Source organism: Haliotis asinina, chromosome 6 (genome assembly GCF_037392515.1).
Source record: "Haliotis asinina isolate JCU_RB_2024 chromosome 6, JCU_Hal_asi_v2, whole genome shotgun sequence".
NCBI classification, from domain to species: domain Eukaryota; kingdom Metazoa; phylum Mollusca; class Gastropoda; order Lepetellida; family Haliotidae; genus Haliotis; species Haliotis asinina.
In genome coordinates, this window is record NC_090285.1 from 42542336 (window position 1) to 42557654 (window position 15319).

The window sequence follows — 15319 nt, forward strand, 5'->3', positions numbered from 1 at the left end:
CCCCTTTCACCCTCATCATAGAAGTCTTCTTTACGGCTTTATTCGATGGAGACCCCCCAATAGTACACCAAATTTTACCCGGGGTGTCAATACGCTGGTCTGACATATACCAATATTGTCGTATTGTTATACAACGGGATACCACGGGTCCTATAAACCACTTAATAAGCCTCCGTGGGGTTTCTATTACAACAGGAAATTCTTTTAGCCTCTCACCTATTGCCCTGACTAGTAGTCTAGAACTTGTAGACTTCAAATTCATTGATAGATTTTTAACTGAAACCCAATTAAAATATCTTTCAAAATATATATTATAGGATGGGTCTGTACCCAGTTGTAGAGGAAGTAGCGAAGACGCTGGAAACCGTAGATGGGTTCCGCTTGAGGCAGTTATGTGATGTGAAACGTCAACTAGAACAAGACCGTGACACACGGAAAGCACTATGTAAAAAGTACAATAGAGCTTTCAATATCGTGGACGGGGCTGACACTACCCTTATGGCAACCAGCATGGGACTAGGGGCGGCAGGTGTTGGATTGTTAGCTACCATCGTGGCTGCACCTATAGTGCTAGGTATTGAAATAACGGCTGGGGTGACAGGGTTGGTAGGGTTGGCGCTTAAGTTAGTATCACGCAGACTTAATCGTAAGGCATTGAAACACGACGAGATCAGGGTTCTGGCCGAAGCAAAGCTGAACACAGTGAGTGAGCGAATTTCCACGGCACTCTCTGATAGTAAGATCTCAGAAGAGGAGTTTAGTTCAATCCTCTCTGAACTCAAAAAATATAACGGAATGAAACAAGATATTCGATCCAAGTCTCGTAAGTCTGCTATCAGCGAGGACGAGAAAAAAAAGTACATAGCACAGGGAATACAAAAAGCCCAGCAAGCCTTTATTATGAACACCAAAGAGATCGTAGGCGGTTCACATTAAACTGTTTCATTGATATAAACATAACATAGGGGAACACGAGGGCGATAGCCGTAAGCGAGCCACCGACCCTATATGGTCAGTCAAAACTTACAACATAGATAAAGTGGATATTGAACGCCAGTCGAACAGTGCCTGGTACAATGAGGTCATTCTCACCAAGGTTTGGAAATCTAACCAGCAGAGTTTGATTCTGGTCTATCTTGCTGGGATTGTTGGTGATAGTCACCGACTGGCGCACGGCTCTGGCTCCTAATGGCTCTCTCAATTTTCTGAAAGGATCTAATTTTCTGCCGTACATTGTTATATATAAATAAAATATATTTAAATACTAATGGATGAAGACATAGATATGACGGAGATGCCGGGCGCTAGTGCCCAGGCATTCGATGATGAGCAGGAGACCTCATTTACTAGTTCATCATTGAACCAAGAACTTTTGGCAACAACGGTAGATGATTATTACGAAAGTTTAAGAAGAGATAAAAACTACGTTGAACCACAGGGTCGATACCTTGATAATTTTTTTATTGATACAAAGGGTGTTCTACGCCTTAAGTCTGACCCAGGGGTTGACCTCGTTAACAAGCGCAATAAAAAACCACTGGCCTTGTCAACTCTAGCCAGACGCCATGGTGTCGAATTTATCCGTGAACATCTAAACATGCATGATTACGTTGGTGCAATACCTAAGGCCGTTGTTGAAGATCTGCAAGCTACCAGATCCCACCTCACCACTAGAGATGAAATGACACCACAGCGTGCTACAGAAGCCTCAGACAGCATAGAAAAACTGTTGAGCACCTACTGGGACAAACCGTTACCGGGGTTTGACTTTCCGGTAAGGGAACTGCGCGGCTTGGATGAAGCCGTGAAACGCGTGCGTGGAGAACTCGTGAACAACATGGGGAAACTGAACGAAATCGACGAGCACATCGCTAAGGAAAAAACCAAACTCAACGAAACTGAAAACGATGATATTAAGCGTCGTATCAATGAACGACTACGCGATTTAGAAGACGAGAGACGTACACGATTGGAATCCGCTTCCTCGAATCGTGAACAGCTTCGATCCCAGATCAGTCGTATTCGGGAAACAATCGATAGAATACTGAACGAGGATACAACTTTAGCCAACAGGATTCGGATATTGTTCCGGGAGCAAGGGATCACCATCGCCAGCATTCTAACTGCATTGGGTTTCATCATATCAACCCTGGTGGTGTCACTGACAGGGGGAACCCCTGTGGGACCTGCCGGCGGAGGGGGAACTCCAAGTGGCGGTGGTGTTAAAGACTGGATTAAAAAACTCGGGGAAGGCCTAGCTAAACTGGCTGGTAAAGCCGCCGAAGCCCTTCCCGGCATCCTGGGTAGCATCGTCTCGTGGTTGTTGAGCGCTCTGTCTAAAACTGCCACGTGGCTCAGTCAAAACCTGTGGGCAGCCATCGTCGCCGTGGCGGGTCTGGTGTACGTAGCGGCTAAGAAATCTTTAACCAAATAAGTCCCAAAGCTACCCCACCAACCACCAGGGCCGTTTTACTATCAATATGCTGCTGATAGGGGGGTACCCCCACATGCACATGAGGGTGTGGGGGGGACACATGAACTTTAGGCTCCGGGGGTGGCGCCACTATACCCGTTTCACGTGGTTGGGTGTGTGGGCTAGGGGGGGTGTTAATATCGGGGTTGATACCCAATTTTTGGTCCGCCGTGGCTACGATTATTTTGTTGTTATAACCCACCTCTTTTTTTATTCTCAGTTGCATATCACTCGGAGCCATGTACAACCCCACGCCGAACACGTAATTGACTTTCGATCTGGCGTTTGCTAACGCTTTTTGGTAGCGGCCGATGGCCCGCGGTAGATCAACTGGAGAATTGATAGTATCATCAACGTTGGCAACGAACTGTTTCTGAGTGTCGAAAGCAGTTCCCTTACCGATAATGTTGGAACGCGTTTGCGCCTGCGCACCCAACAGCGCCCACACGTACGTTCGAATCGAGTCGTTCAACCTGACTATCCCGGCACGAGTGAATCCTTTCGACGTGTCCAGCATGAACATTTTCCACCCGTCTGCGGTTGACTGCTCCACTTTCTGGATTGTGAAACCAACACCACCTTTTTTAAAGTCCATACGATCATCCCTCCATTCATTACTCGACAAAGCAAAGTCCTGCCTAAGTATACCTAGTGTCAGTAAATCATCACTGGCATCTTTCACTGGTTTTGGTCCAGATTTGTTAGGTTTAGGAACAAGATCAGCTAATGCATGGGAAAAACGTTCCGTACTAAACATTTTTCGTTGCATAAATTTTATTAGTATATGTTTGTCAAATGCCTTTGGCGAGAGCCCATGAGCGTAAGGAATACCCAACCCGTGGTTCAGCCCCGGCAAACGCCAATCCGTCTTCGGGTCTATTTCGAATTCGTTGCAAATACGTTCGTAGACCCGTCTATCGTACGGGTTGTTTGTTGCGTCCCACGCTTTGTCCTGTGGGAGGGGGGCGCTGATCTCTTTAAGGATACGTCTGACCTGGTAGTACACGTGGAACTTGAACACAGACTGACTCAGCGGTCCACGCCGAGTGTCGGTCAATGTCACACCACACCCCGTTGTAGCGCACCACACGGCAAAGTTGAATTGGTTCTGCCAGAACTGCATAGGGTTGTTGAACCAAGCGTGGACTGCCTCAATGTTAGTCACCGAAAGCTTATACTTATCAGGCATATCTATAAACTTGGCATTGAAATACAACCCAGGAGCAACCACGATCTTCATGGTGGAGAAATCTACGTCCAGTTTAGGGTAAAACACACCAGGGGAATACATTTTAAAACTATTATATAAATAAATATATATGTAATATGTACATAACACTTCCAGGAATAACGAGCGGTGAGGCCGTTCAGCTGACGCACGCGATCGATAACACGTCAGGTCAACTCGAAGTCGCACTCTGCGATATCACCTACCTACCGCAATGGACTAACATTAATATCAGCAACAATAAGCTGTTCGTAAGTGGAACTCGCAGTCAGATAACTGACGGTTACTACAGCGTGTGCTCTCTAAACGACGAGGTCTTCAAACCCCTGGGAGCCGAACTCAAGATGAACGACTCAAACGGCACAGTGGTGTTAATCAACAACGGAAGAACCTCCTTGAGGCTCGGCCGACCATTAGCGAGGATACTCGGTATATCTCCTGACGAGATAAAACCAACAACAACCGTCACAGGCACGAAGTTACCCGACCTAGTACCGTACCGAGAGCTGTACATTCATCTCGATCAGGTGAGCACAACGTACAACATTCAAGGAGGTCACCCTTCCACTATACTGAGAGCAGTGCCGGTGAAAACTGAGAAATTCAACGACGGTAGAACCGAGTCGTTTTCACCACGGCAGTATAAGAGATTAACCCAGGGCAACATACCTGAGCTGACAATATCGGTGTTAGATATAAATCATAATCCTGTAAATATAGGATACCTCAGCTTAACGCTTCACGTAACATGACCAGCGCACAAGGGCCCGGAGTGAAAAAATGCGTCAATATCGGGATCTCCGACCTCGGAGACACACGCGGTTTCGACGCTCCCGGAGTAGATGGTAAATCGTATGCCTTGCAACTGAAAAACAACATTTACAAACGCGTTGAAATCCCCTGCGGTGGAACCCTAAGTGATATGATAGATACCACAAGAGCAACAGTCAACACTAAGTACACCCTTGTCAACACCGGTGATAATAATTGGGTAATATACCCATCGTTCGGTGGTAAACTGTTCGACTTAGACGATATTGAGAGCACTACCGTCGTCAAAAACAAACCATATATGCTCGTCTTCACCGAAGATAACAAGTGGGTGTTGTTACCCGAGAACGACTGGTTTATCAATATTAGACTCGTCTCTCCCTACGTGTTTACTGATAACAAAGACAACCACCTAAACAAAGTCGTGAACAATGGAATTCTGCTCGTGGCTTACGTACCAACTCAGAGACGTAGTATAGTCGTCAGCCCAGTCAACACTATAGCAGCCCACATGCTATCGAGTAAACCAACCATACAAAACGTGAAATTGCAGTTGGTGTCTGAATTCGAAGGCGTGGTCAAGATACTAGAGAGTCTGCCGGCAAACTCAACACTGATCATCAAAGTCTACCTAGGGGAACCATCGGTGAATGATGTCGAGATCGTGAAGGGGATCAAACTCGGGTGGGTGAAACAACACCAGTTTCAAGTTTGCAACGTTTACGTGCGGGTGGGTGTCGACTCCAAGACCAGTCTGCAGGGGGTCAACGTGATCGTGGAAAATAAGATATCACTAATCAATATCTTCCTGCCTGACAACATACACTTCATGGGTATGAAGTTAACCCCTGAATTATTATCAGAAAACCAGTTGGAAATTATATCGTAATAGTATAATAATGACCAGTCATCATCCCAACACTACACTTAACGACCTGGGAGATACGGAGGGATTCGATCAGCCTGGTGAGGAAGATGAATTTTACATCCTGCACTTCAAAGACAACGTGTACAGACGGGTGCCGTTACCAGATTTAAAAGAGCCCAAATGGCTGATCAACTTAACACCCACCTCACCTTATATCACAATAGACGCAGATACGGGGCGTATCTCTAAGATTAAGAACAACGGTATCTGGGCCGGGGATTTCATTCCGGAGAGGGCATTAGTACACATACCATCTACTGGTTACGGCAAAAAGGGGTTAAGTGCTTATCCAAACAATAAATTAACATTTAGCAGTAATCTTGATAGAATATCCTCCCCTTTCACCCTCATCATAGAAGTCTTCTTTACGGCTTTATTCGATGGAGACCCCCCAATAGTACACCAAATTTTACCCGGGGTGTCAATACGCTGGTCTGACATATACCAATATTGTCGTATTGTTATACAACGGGATACCACGGGTCCTATAAACCACTTAATAAGCCTCCGTGGGGTTTCTATTACAACAGGAAATTCTTTTAGCCTCTCACCTATTGCCCTGACTAGTAGTCTAGAACTTGTAGACTTCAAATTCATTGATAGATTTTTAACTGAAACCCAATTAAAATATCTTTCAAAATATATATTATAGGATGGGTCTGTACCCAGTTGTAGAGGAAGTAGCGAAGACGCTGGAAACCGTAGATGGGTTCCGCTTGAGGCAGTTATGTGATGTGAAACGTCAACTAGAACAAGACCGTGACACACGGAAAGCACTATGTAAAAAGTACAATAGAGCTTTCAATATCGTGGACGGGGCTGACACTACCCTTATGGCAACCAGCATGGGACTAGGGGCGGCAGGTGTTGGATTGTTAGCTACCATCGTGGCTGCACCTATAGTGCTAGGTATTGAAATAACGGCTGGGGTGACAGGGTTGGTAGGGTTGGCGCTTAAGTTAGTATCACGCAGACTTAATCGTAAGGCATTGAAACACGACGAGATCAGGGTTCTGGCCGAAGCAAAGCTGAACACAGTGAGTGAGCGAATTTCCACGGCACTCTCTGATAGTAAGATCTCAGAAGAGGAGTTTAGTTCAATCCTCTCTGAACTCAAAAAATATAACGGAATGAAACAAGATATTCGATCCAAGTCTCGTAAGTCTGCTATCAGCGAGGACGAGAAAAAAAAGTACATAGCACAGGGAATACAAAAAGCCCAGCAAGCCTTTATTATGAACACCAAAGAGATCGTAGGCGGTTCACATTAAACTGTTTCATTGATATAAACATAACATAGGGGAACACGAGGGCGATAGCCGTAAGCGAGCCACCGACCCTATATGGTCAGTCAAAACTTACAACATAGATAAAGTGGATATGAAAGCCGACGAACCTAACTTATACTACTTGAGGGGTGGGCCGGGTAGGGGGTTTGTAAGAGAAGAATTATTGATCGTACCGTACGGCACAGTGTTACCTCCTACCAAGGCACAGTAATTACCGCCAACTTTTTTGTAGTAGGGGTAATAGTAGCAAGAGCTAATGACCCAACCAAAGCCTTATTTAGTAAATAAGGCTTTGTAGAGACATTTCTTGAAAGTGAGCCAGAACTGTCATTCCCTATACTACTAATTTTATTCGAAAAACAACATAGGCTGCATGAACGATCTCTATTGGGCGGGCGAAAACTGGATGTTTGGGGCGAGGGGGCGGGCGAAGTAGTGTGTCCTTTCTCACAGCAGATGCGCACAGAAACAGCGTTCATATGTATCACAAGTACCAAATACTTGCCAGATACTGTAAAGATAACACTCCAACATGAAAACACATGATTGTGTAAACCCACTGAAAATGCGAGGATGCTGTTTGATCGCAATGTCCCTTCCCCACTACCCCGTGTGTATATGTAGCCGAAGTTTGCCTGTGAGCGTTGTCTACGGCCATACCACGTTGAAAACACCGGTTCTCGTCCGATCACCGAAGTTAAGCAACGTCGGGCCCGGAGAGTACTTGGATGGGTGACCGCCTGGGAACACCGGGTGCAGTAGACATTTTCATTTTCTCCTTTTTTATGTATATTTTTTTTTATTTGTTTGTATTTCCACCACAAGGTGCATGTGTATCATTGACATCGGAAAGTCATGATACATTCTATTTCGTTTTGAATGGGCAAACTCCTGCATGCCTGAATATGCTTGTGAACGATTTGTTCTTACACACTTACATACCGAGGACTTTTCAGTTATACTTCTCACCATTTTCCCCCGTCAGTTCACTCGACTACTCATCATCTACTCTGAAGGCATGTATGTTTCATTCGCCACATGAAAGTGTCACTGTACTCCGACAATCAAACATGTCATTTACGATCTTACTTTCGTATATTAAAGGCTGCTTATGTCACATCACAATGTTGTTTGTATCAGGTCTCAGCGCACAACTCTTTGCCTATGCAGATGAGATAATAAGGAAAAGGTAAATCGCATTGAACGCCTGCTATAGGATTCACTGGTTTGCTGTAGGAAAATTACTTTCAAATCTGTGACAGCAAGCCCACAGTGATTCCCTGCTTTCTAAACACACATGGCATGACGATGCGGCTGGGTGGTGAATCAGTCAGCTATTTTATGTTTGCAGTTCTAGCTAGGTCACGCAGACGTACTTTACATGTATTAGACAGTATTTCCGTACCTTTACTTTGACACATAACAGCAGTGTTGCAGGCATTGGGGCGAATGTCAAACGCACACGCCTCACACGACCAAGGGTGCACAACTCTTGTCGCCCTAGTCCTGCATAGGCGAGGTGTGTGTCGGTAAAACACCCGGTGGATGTCAACGTGCTTGTGGAGCTACATGTACACACATAAAAGGAAATCTGTATTGACGATATCTGATATCATCAACACTTTACATGATACATATACAATTTGCATTCTTTGCTTCACATCTTGCTTTGTTTATGTTAAACTTTTGTAGTCTTTGCGTTTATTTTCCTTTGTTTATTTTAGGGTCGGGTATCTGGCTTGAGTGTAATGTGTATGTGGGGTTATGTATTTTGATGGGGCTGGATCTAAGTGAAACAAAACAAGACACACCGGCCATTAGATGGGGTAGGGTTTGGAACGCCCACTATCATATCAATGTAGGAACATACTTATCAAATCCTTCTTTGCTCAATGCTGTATATGCTTTTGCTCAATGTATATGGTTTTACCGACACCTACCTTGGGCAACGGTTTCTTTGCCTCACCTTTACGGTTAAGGCTCATTTTGTAATTATGATCAGTCTAAGCCATCATTCACACTATACCTGCTATCGCTGACACGCATTCTTTGTTATTTCTATGCTGCTGAAATAAATGGCATTGTTTTGTTATCAGTGTTTTCAAGTTTTCTTTTGGGGTATTTGGATGGCCCTGAAAAGGGCCTTTGGACCACAGAAATGTGGAGCGAAGGCGAGACAAAGAGACCTTAGGCCTTCTTTGGCTTGGTGGCCTTCTTCTTGGGGGTCTTGACCTTCTTGGGTTTGGCAGCTGCCTTCTTAGGGGTCTTTGCCTTCTTGGGCTTGGCTGCAGCTTTCACCTTCTTTGGTGACTTGGCGGCCTTCTTAGCGGCTGTCTTTGGCTTCTTGGCAGCAACTGGCTTCTTGACTTTCTTGGGAGATTTGGCAGCCTTCTTTGGCTTGGCAGCAGGCTTAGCCTTCTTGGGTTTTTCGGCTTTCTTCACCTCGCCAAGACGGAAGGACCCAGCAGCTCCAGTTCCCTTTGATTGCTTCAGTGCACCATTCTTGACTCCATTTTTCAAAGCAACCTTGACGCGAGCATTGATGGCGACCTGGTTGTCACCAACTTTGTAGTTGGCCAGGATGTATTTCAGTATAGCCTGTCGGGAAGAACCACCCCTCTCCTTCAAGGATGAAATAGCTTTCTTGATCATATCCACATAGGTGGGATGTGCGGCAACCTTCTTCGGCTTGGCAGCAGCTTTCTTCTTGGGAGTCTTGACAGCAGCGGGGGCAGCAGCAACATCAGCCATAGTGGTAGGTTTGAGTGCAGAAAGTCACGTCAGCTACAAACGGAGCACGGAGAGCGAATGCCTCTCCCCGACAGCCAGCCCGGGTGATACTACAGAGGCGCGGACGTCGGAGGAGACACCCTGCATGTTGTGGCTGCTAGCTGCTAGCTCGGGAGCGTGTGTGCTTTCTCGTGCATTTGTATCCGAATAATCACTTCTTAATCGAGGAAAGTTTCTATTTTAACTTCATGACTGGATGCAAAAATCATTTGGCTACATGTCTGTTACAATAACAACACTCACAGGTGAATGGTGAAGCCACACGGGCTATTTTCAGTGAAGCCATCGAGGCAAAAATGTAGACATCGTTCGTTTCAAAAGTACATTTCGAGGCTTTAGACTCAAATTCAATCATTTCAAATGTTGTATGTCGTTTCTCAAGATATCTAACTATGAAGGTAAACCCCAACATAACTCATTACTGCCTCTCAGACGCTAAAACAAGCACCCAAACAAAGGCAATGAAGCACGTTTATCTGACAAGTTCGCCATTTTGCGAGAGAAAACATTCGACACTGTTACTGAACACATGATCTGGGGCACTACATTTACTGTTGAAATTTGCTTTTTGCCTCATAAGTAAGTAGCTAGGATGTTTCTTTCAATGAAACGGTGTTCCAAGACGCGAATCTCGGCACACAAACGGGGCGCGAACCCCAGTATGTAGAGTAAGATGGACATCTATTATACAAGACGCTGTACAGAACGATACCAGCAGTCGATCGTCACAGATTAACTATTTTTGCCTGCCACGATTAACCCGACTTCGCCAGTTGCAGTCTGTACTCCAGCCTGACAACACCTCTCTCCAGCTCCCGAGCCAGAGACCACAGCCAACCACGCCAGCCTACCAAGCCTCCACCAGCCAGCACAACTGCTAAGTATCTTTTCCTCCATAAAACCTACTAGGTTAAAAGTAAACCATGGAACCCACCATGGGCTCCAAAACCCCCTACGCTAAAACCCTAACCTCTCCCCCCGTAAATCAACCCAAAATAAACCCCACCCAAACTGCAGCAAAAACCACCCAAAATAATGAGGACTACCCTCAATTGCCCCAACAAACTAGCAACCCCATACCCCCAACCTTCAACCCCCCAACCAAACGTAAAAGGTCTCAGTCACCTAACAACCCCCAAACAAACTCACCCCCCCAATCCAACTCAAACCAAAACCCAACAGTCACACTTCTACTATTCGCCATGGTGCAAGGGGTCCTCCTGTCCAAGGAACTATCCAAGGACAGGATAGGTACCTTCTTTGCCAGCCATGGCATAAAACTCACCACCATTAAACCATTCGGGCGAGGATACCTAATTAAATTTCTAAACCAAACCGCCGCCACACTCGCCCGAACCAAATTTCCAAAAATCCACGGTGTCCAAATTTCATACCAAACCCCCCTCTGGGAAACTCAATCCCGTGGGACTATACTGTTCTCCCCTAAGGAGGACGATCTTCAATACTACCTTACCGAAGCAAACAAAATTTCTAACCAACCCAAAATCCTATCGGCATCACGCATCACGCGCACCGCTTCGCAGGGTAGTAAAATAAATACCAGGGTAGTTATTTTAACTTTCGGCACCCCAAACTTACCGTCCCACATTCACTTCGGCGCATACACCAGGTCAGTACAACAATGCGCAAAACGTTTAACACAATGCCTTAACTGCCTAAAATACAACCACACAACCTCTGAATGCACCGCTCCCAAACGCTGTACCACATGTGGAAGCGGACAGTGTAGTGGCGAGGACAGTCCCAACTGCACCTCCTACTGCATCTTCTGTCAATCCCATGGGCACACTTCAGCAAGCAGCCAGTGTCCATTCAAAATACATAAAAAAAAGGTCTTAAACCCTAAAATATACCCTAACTATAACCCCAAAACTAGGCAAAATAACCCTCCCCCACCCTCACCCTCTCCCTCCTCGCCACCCCCATCCCCCATTTCCCCCATCCCTTCCACACCCCCCTCCAGTCCCATCTACTCCTCCCCCCCACCCACCCCGCCCCAAGCTGGTCGTACCAACCCCCCTCCCAAGGTTCAACCAACTCACCGCCAAAAACCCAACCCTCTCACCACCACCCACCCCAAAACCCATCCCATCCCCAAGCCCAACCCCCCCTCCACCCTCCCCTCCACAACGCCTAAGCCTTCCTGCTCCCAACCCCCGGCTAAACGTTCCCTATCCTACCCCCAACAACCCCCCAACCAACCACCAAATAACCAACAACCAAAAACAACCAAATCTAAGCCAACCTTTAAAACTACCAAACTACTAAGCTCAAAAATTAACTACTCCCCCTTTGCCAAACACACCACCTCTAACAAATTAGTCATATTCATAACTACAGTAGCTACAACCCCCAATTTATCAACTCGCAAAATATTTAAATTAGCAAAAAAACTTAACCTAACCACCCTGGTGCTCCACCAACTCACCACCCAAGTAAATAACCTTAAAGCCCAAATTCAATAAAACCATGGGTAGGGCCTACCTCTATCAAATAATCCTTGCAATAAACCTAATATTAACATTCATGCAAATAATACAATGGAACGCGGGTGGGCTCCCGTCCCACGGCAACGAATTAAAAGCCCTTACCAAGCTAAAACAAATAACCCCCCAAGTCATCCTAATTCAGGAAACCCACTTCGGGCCCAAAAGTAATTATAACCTCCCAGGATACACAACAATCAGGAAAGATAGGCCTAAAATCCGCCCAGGCCGCAGCTCAGGTGGCTTAGCCTTCTTTATACAAAATGAGTTAAACCATAACACCTTCGAAGTAAATACTCCTAACCTAGAGGCTCAGGGTATAACTATAACGTACGAAAACAAAAAACTAAACCTAATTAACATATACCATAAAGTAACACAAAAACTTCAAATAGAGGACCTAAACTACCTACAAAATCTAACCTCCGGCCCCACAATATTCCTAGGCGATTTTAACGCCCACCACCCCAACTGGGGAATAAACGATAAAACCGATCCCAGTGGTGAACTACTCGCCAACTGGATCACAAATAACGATTATGTACTTCATAATACAAATATCCCAACTAGGTTTGACGCACACCATAACACCTTCTCAGCAATAGACTTAACAATCACCACCCAGGAAATAGCAAGTGATACTGAGTGGTCAGTATTCGATGACTCCTGGGGTAGTGACCATTTCCCCATATCCATAAACATAAATAACTTTATACCATCCCCCCAACATACTGAAAATCAACCCCCTAACCCAAAATTCTTCTTTAACAAGGCGGACTGGGATAAATTCACAAATAACTGTAAACAAATCAATCCAGAAAGCCTTGAAAATAAAGACCCCCAAATCTTCTCGGATAATCTAACCAACACAATAATTAAAATAGCTAAGGACTCTATTCCCTTCGCCATTCCCAAAATAAACAAACCCACAGTCCCGTGGTGGACCGAGGAAATCAAATTAGCCCGCAAAAAACGTAAATCAGCCCTAAACAAAGCCAAACGTAACAAAAACCTACTACCCCAAGCCAGGCAAATCAAAAACCAGGTCCATACATTAATTAAGGACACTAAACAAAAACACTGGGAAAACTTCTGTCAGGGCTTCAATAACAAAACAAACTCTAAACAATTATGGGATCAACTTAAACTAATCCGGGGGGGCAAGCGTCGTAGCAAAATACCCCCAATTAACAATAAAAAACACCCCAAACAAAAAGCCAATATGTTAGCCGCTCACTTCTCCCAAGCCAGTAGCAATAAAAACAATAGTGACACCTTTAAAACAAACAAAAATAAAATCCCCCTAATTCCTAAACAAACAATAGACAATAAACCCATTAACCAACCCTTCACTATGGAGGAACTCCAATTTGTTCTAAACAACAAAAAAAAGGGCACCGCCCCAGGTCTGGATCTTACATCCTACCAAATCATTAATAGACTACCCACTAATCTAAAAAACACTCTCCTTAAACTCTACAACCTCATATGGCAGGCAGGTAAACTACCTCATAACTGGAAACAGGCTTTAGTTATACCGGTCCCAAAACCAAATAAACCACCAACCGACCCAAACTCCTATAGACCCATCTCCCTAACCTCCAACTTATGCAAAATAATGGAAGCTATGGTCAAAAACCGTTTGGAACACCACCTAAAACAAAATCCATTAAAACAAGACCAAAGTGGCTTCACTTCTGGTAAGTCAACCCTAAATAACCTAGCTCGGTTAGAACAGGAAATAAAAACAGGACAATTAAATAAACACTACACCATAGGTATATTCTTAGATTTCTCAAAAGCCTTCGATATGGTATGGCATAACGGGCTAATCTCAAAACTACTTAATAAAGGTCTCACAGGCAACATAATAAATTACATCCAAGATTTCCTAAAAGATAGACAAATAACTGTCGGGGTGGAAAACTTCCATTCGGATAACTTTAACCTCGAAAATGGCACCCCACAAGGCAGCATCCTAAGCCCCACCCTCTTCAATATAATGGTAGACGACCTATTCGAGGGCGTCTCCCCAAAAGTAAATACATCAAAATTCGCAGACGACAGCTCACTATGGGTCCGCTGCAATAACCTAACAACAGCATACAAATTACTCCAAAAAGCACTAAATAAAGTCGACCAATGGGCCGACAAATGGGGATTTAAACTTAATGCAGATAAAACTACAGGCGTAGTCTTTAAACATAAATCTATGGCACCAATCTACCCCAACCTATACCTCAAAAAACAAAAAATAAACTTCGAAAAACAAACAAAATTCCTAGGGCTAATCTTCGACCAACATCTAACGTGGGAACCCCACATAAATTATCTAACAAATAGGTGCTCCAAAGACCTTAATGTCATGCGAGCAATCTCCGGCACCAGCTGGGGAGCAAACAAACAAACTTTAATGCAAATATATACAGCCCTAATCAGATCCAAACTAGATTACGGCTCCCCTATCTATAACTCCCTCAAACCTTCCCTAAACGCAAAACTTAACCAAATTCAACTACAAGCCCTAAAAGTAGCCACCCGCACCCAAACAGGCACCTCATTAGAAGCCCTTCTGGCGCTAACGGGAGAAATCCCATTAAACCTAAGAAGGGACCAACTAACATTAAATTTCTGGGCCGCGTCCACGCAGGACCCATTAATACAACAAATACTCAAACAAAAATACCCCCCAAAAAAACTAGCATTAATAAAAAAAACACCCTATAACGGCCCCCATTTCAATCCGCATAAACAACCTCATACAAAATACAAACCTACAAAACACTACTCTACCCAACAAACCCACAAACATCCCCTACATCCCACAACTCCCAACACCCCACATCAACACCCACCTCCACCTCATCACAACCAAACAAAATCCAAACCAAACAAAAACAACCGCACTACACTACATTCACCACAATTGGCCCGACTGGTGCCACATATACACAGACGGGTCCAAGGATCCATCTGCATGCACCACAGGAATAGGCATCCACCTCTCACAACCCACCCAAGCATCACAATCACATCGCCTTCCCAATAATCAATCGGTCTTTACGGCCGAACTAATGGCAATACTGGTAGCCCTTAAACAACCAATAGTAAACCAACAAAACAAAATATTAATATTATCTGATTCCCTCAGCGCCCTTCAGGCACTAAAAAACAAAGCTACCAAAAACCGCAGTGACATTATCTCCCAAATACTTAACACTATCCAAAACCTAAACCAAAAAGGTAAAACAATCAAACTACTCTGGGTCCCCGCCCACGTAGGTATATTCGGTAACGAAAAGGCGGACTCAGCAGCTAAACAGGGACTAACAT

The 15319-nt window shown here is 44.7% G+C and overlaps 1 non-coding gene across 1 annotated transcript; it reads left to right on the forward strand.

Annotated features, from left to right (window-relative positions):
• The first annotated feature begins 7335 nt into the window (after window positions 1-7335).
• On the forward strand, window positions 7336-7454 carry LOC137288294 (5S ribosomal RNA). Its single transcript, XR_010957073.1, has one exon. It is a non-coding gene; the product is annotated as a 5S ribosomal RNA (ribosomal RNA).
• Window positions 7455-15319: the final 7865 nt, after the last annotated feature.